The 5,172-nt window shown below is 42.5% G+C and overlaps 1 pseudogene; it reads right to left on the bottom strand.

Moving 5' to 3' along the window:
- Positions 1-335: 335 nt before the first annotated feature.
- Positions 336-3,083, bottom strand: LOC102398148 (annotated as a pseudogene).
- Positions 3,084-5,172: the final 2,089 nt, after the last annotated feature.

Below are 5,172 nucleotides of genomic sequence, written 5' to 3' on the forward strand. Positions count from 1 at the left end.
TTGCCTATGAGCATGCATGCTCAGTTGCTTCAGTCATGTCTGACTCTTTGCAACCCTATGGACTGTAGCCCACCAGGTTCCTCTGTCCATGGGGTTCTCCAGGCAAGAATACTGGAGTGGGTAGCACTTTTTTTTTTTTAAGTCATCCTGACCCTTTTATTGTTGAAATTAAAAAAATAAAAGATACTTAAATACAATGGTGAATATATAGGACAAAACAGAATCATAAAATTTAATGCTGAATTAAGCAGTGAGCTGAATGTCTGGATCTCCAAATTGGCTTTGAACCCAAAACCACTTAAAAATAGGTATGCTTACTGTTAACAGCAACTGGCTTATAGGTGAAAGAATGGTCGAAGCTGTTCCAGTTGAACTTCAGGGAAATTCTCTTCTCAAGAACATCCTTTAACTGTTGCTGCAATTCACTGTTCAGTCTGGCCGAAACTGTGTTGGTTTCCTTATTGCGTCTAACTGAAACCTGAATAGCTTTCTTATCTTTCCCAACAGACCAAGGAATAGAAGGTTGTGATGCAGGAACAGCAACTAGGATACCTGTCTTCTGTGCATGTTCATCAACTTCTGGCCTTAATTCATCTTCTGATTTTAATCTCCTTCAAACAGGTTTAGGTGTTGTGCCTTTGTTGACATTGGCAGGAGCACTAGCAGCTGTCTTTTCTTCAATTTTACTATCTGTTTTGGCAAATCAAAGAGAACTTGCGGGATCAGAAGCTTTTTCAAACAGCAAGACCTCTGGATGTTTCTCGGCTTCATCATCTGTTCTTCATTTGCAGCAAACACTTCCAATTGGCTGATCTGCAAAATTTGGTTGGTCTGGTATCTGCTGAGGTGAGGTACAAATGTGAGTTATTAGGCCATTGGCATCCACTGGGCAATGCACAACAGGACAAGGAGCCTGTGAGGGCTGTGGTCTTGGAGGCACTGCACGAGATTGGGCAACAGCTCCAGCCAGTGGCTTTCTTGTTGTGATGGAAAAGATCTGATTTATACCTAAAGATGATGATCTAGAATGAGAGGGCTGAGGCCTTGGAGGTGGAGGTGGTGGTGCAGTGTTTTTAGGAAAGGTTCCTGAATGAGACCTTGGATGAGTTACATTGTTTCCAATCCATTCTGGATTGGAAGTAAGGGTCTGAAGTACTGTAACCATCTGCTACAGTATTTCCAGAAGCAAATTTCACTGATGAATTTACCTTATTTTCTTCTGAAAGGTCAGATGTTTTCACTAGCAATGGACTTAGTGGGATTAGTACGATCACTGCCAGTTCTTCTAAGTTCCATTTCCTGCATGTGGGTTTTGCTTGGAGTCATACAAATGGGACGGAGAAGGCAATGGCACCCCACTCCAGTACTCTTGCCTGGAAAATCCCATGGACGGAGGAGCCTGGTAGGCTGCAGTCCATGGGGTCGTGAAGAATCGGACATGACTGAGCGACTTCACTTTCACTTTTCACTTTCATGCATTGGAGGAAGAAATGGCAACCCACTCCAGTATTCTTGCCTGGAGAATCCCAGGGACAGCGGAGCCTGGTGGGCTGCTGTCTATGGGATCACACAGAGTTGGACACGACTGAATCGACTTAGACGCATACGAATGGGAACTGGATGAACAATAGCAATATCAGGATGAGCTGGTGCAATGTTAGAATCAAATTGGGTCAGAGTTTGTGAGCTCGAAGAGCATTCACTAAATGTCTCCCACTGCTCACTGCTCTGATTCAGCTGGGGCCAAGTCTGGTTTAGGGACGGCATTAACAGAGATTTGCTTGGAGGAGCCTCTGCAGGAGAGCCTGAATAACCTACCTCACCTGGCTGATCCCAGCGTCTGCTGAATCTTCCAGATCAATCAGTTTGGGCATTAAGCTTTCAGGGAATTTTTCTCCTAAGTCATAGCCATTGTTCCTAGCAACTACCAGATGAAATGCAGCACAAAACTCAACCAGTGTCAAGGCTCTATCTTTATCAAAATCTGAGAGTTCCCAAATATGAGAAAGTTCAAGAATAGGAAGTTTCAATTTTGTAAAAAACTCTTTAGCTGTAGATCCTGCAGCTAAACAGGAATCAATCTGTTTAGATCAGGCTGAATGGTTTTAAATTGATTTACATAGTACTGTCTTCGTTCATCTGTTATTTCCCAAGGATCGTCATAACTACTGGATTGCCTACGAATTTCATTGGCAGTTGTAGCTGAGGCTACAGTTTGTATTGTTGTCTGGTCCTAGACAGAAGCAGGATGCATGGTTAAAAGAGTACTGGTTGGTGGAGTATCAGCAAAACTGACCCAATTTTCTTGAGGTGGAGGTGGAGAATGTCCTAACCACACTGCGTCACCAGCAGAAGAACCTGATTGTGCTTCACCAAAGGGAGTCCAGAATGGCCCAGGTTCTGCAAGAGGCCTCTCACTCTTTCCTCCACTGGGGTGGCGGTTTTGCTTCCTCCATGTGTGTGGAGAAGTTGGTGGAGACTGCTGTGGTGAAATCCTGGGAACGCAGGTTCCTGCTGATCTACAGATGCATGAGGCTGGGCAGTATCATGGCTTGTGGACCCCTTTTTCACTTGTCCCCTGCCAGGTGGTGGGGGGGCAGGTTACACCATAGTTCAGTTCAGTTCAGTTCAGTCGCTCAGTCGTGTCCGACTCTTTGCGACCCCTTGAATCACAGCACACCAGGCCTCCCCATCCATCACCAACTCCCTGAGTTCACTCAAACTCACGTCGATTGAGTCGGTGATGCCATCCAGCCATCTCATCCTCTGTAAGACCCTTGATTTTCAGAATCTGAAGAATATGAGGTTGCATGACAAGATTCCTCTTCATTCTTTGAAGCAACAAATCTTGGCAGAGGACGGTCCTTTACTGTATTTATACTTTCTTCTCCAGGGGATCTTCCTGACCCAGGGATCAAACCTGCATCTCCTGCAGCCCCTTCGTTGCAGGTGGATTCTTTACCTCTGAGCCACCAGGGAAGCCCTTTAAATTGTCTACTTAAATACAATTTGCTTTTCCCCAGCCAAACTTGCCTCCATTCTATAGCTATCAAGTTCTTTTCAAAATGTGCCTTCTGGTCACATCACTCCACTCTTCAATTTTAAAGAAAATCTGTCTGTGACTTCCCATTGCTCTTAAGGTAAAGCTAAATCTAACACAGTGCTATCCTGTAGAACTTTCTGCAATAATGGAAATGTTCCCTGAACTCTCCAATATGGTGTCTACTATCTGCAAATGGGCAGCTGAGCACCTGAAATGTAGCAAGTCCAACTGAGGAATGCAAATCTTAATTCTCCTTAGTTTTAATTACTTTAAATCCAAATTTAAACAACCACATCAGCCAGTAGTATCCATGTGGAGCTCAAAAGATGGCCCCTGCATTGTCTAGTCTCTACCTATTCTCTAACCTTTTCCTATACCAAGCTCCCTACCTCTTGGTCTCTCTGACTCACTCCTTTAAGTTTCACACATTCATTTTGCTTCCAGTTGACTCAAGAAAACTTTGCAAATATTATGCCTCTGTTAGGGGAATTCTTCCCATTTTTTTTTCCTAGTTAAAACCTACTCATCTTTCAGAGTACTTCCCAGGTGGCTCAATGGTAAAGAATCCACCTTCCAATGCAGGAAATGCAGGGGATGCAGTTTCGATCCCTGGGAAAGGAAATGGCAACCCACTCCAGTATCCTTGCCTGGGAAATCTCATGGACAGAGGAGCCTGGTAGACTATAGTCCTTGGGGTCACAAAGAGTCAGACACGACTTAGTGATTAAACAACATCTTTCAGAAGATTCAAGAATGAAAATTGTGTCCCTAGGGAAGCCTTCTCAGCACATGAGGAAGCCAATTTCAAATGTGCTTAACTCATCATCGTTGTCCTTGCCATTGTTTTCGTCTGATATTTATCTTTGTTGTTGCTTCCATAAAACTAGACTGTTAGATCAATGAAGGCATGGACCATTGTCGCCCAGTAATTACTATTAGCATAGAATAAGTACTCTATAAATATTAATTGCATCAAAGAGTGATTATTTTTTATTACTCTGTAGCTCCCAAAATTCAATTTGATTTGGGCTTTTCTGGTACTATCTTTGACCAATTTTTGTGTAAATAGTAAGCATACAAAATAGCAACTAAAGAAAGTTTATCCAATTGCCAACCTCTTTCCAGACCAACAAAGGAATGGAATTCGAGAGCTTCCTTAGTATTTACTGATGCAGAAGTAATTGAACATTTGAGCTAAAAGCTCAAACAGTGATTATTAGTATCCAATTTACCATAGCAGTCTAAATGACATTCAGGCTGACAAATTAGTGAAGAAAACTTCCATAACTTTCACCCACAATCTGAGCTGCATAAATCCCTCTGCTCTTTATATCTTAATTTAATCCTTTTTGAAGTCATTTGTTCCTGTAACTGGCATTTTAATCTCTTATGTGCTTCTGGTTGTCCCCATTTCTCACTTATCAGAATACTCTTCTGCAGCTTAATGCTTTCAAAGAGCCTTTTGGAGTTTTACCTAACTTAAGATTCTTAAGTTCTCTTTCAAGGGTCTTTGAGTTTTAATCTTTTTCTTCATAGTGACAGGCTCAATCCTAATTCCATGAATACATCTTGAACTTTTGAGGGGGACAGGTTTATAGGGCAATCTGTGTATTCATCTAGCCTGCCTCCCACCTTGAAGGCAAAGATGTTGTCTCTGAATTCTTTAAAGGTCATGTAATAGAGGCTAGTGTACTCTGCAACTAGGTGATTGTCCATACAAGATGGTTTCATTATAATCCCATAAAGCAAGGGTCCTCAACCTCCGGGCCACAGACTGATACCTCCTGTCAGATCAGCAGTGGCATTAATGTGCACAATAAATTTAATGCACTTGAGCCATCCTATGACCAACCTAGACAGCATATTAAAAAACAGAGACATCACTTTACCAACAAAGGTCCATCTAGTCAAAGCTATGGTTTTTCCAGGAGTCATGTATGGATGTGAGAGTTGAATTATAAAGAAAGCTGAGCACTGATGAATTGATGCTTTTGAACTGCGGTGTTGGAGAAGACTCTTGAGAGTCCCTTGGACTGCAAGGAGATCCAACCAGTTCATCCTAAAGCAAGTCAGTCCTGAATATTCATTGAAAGGACTGATGCTGAAGCTGAAGCTCCAATATTTTGGCC

Source organism: Bubalus bubalis, chromosome 10 (assembly GCF_019923935.1).
Source record: "Bubalus bubalis isolate 160015118507 breed Murrah chromosome 10, NDDB_SH_1, whole genome shotgun sequence".
Lineage (NCBI taxonomy): Eukaryota > Metazoa > Chordata > Mammalia > Artiodactyla > Bovidae > Bubalus > Bubalus bubalis.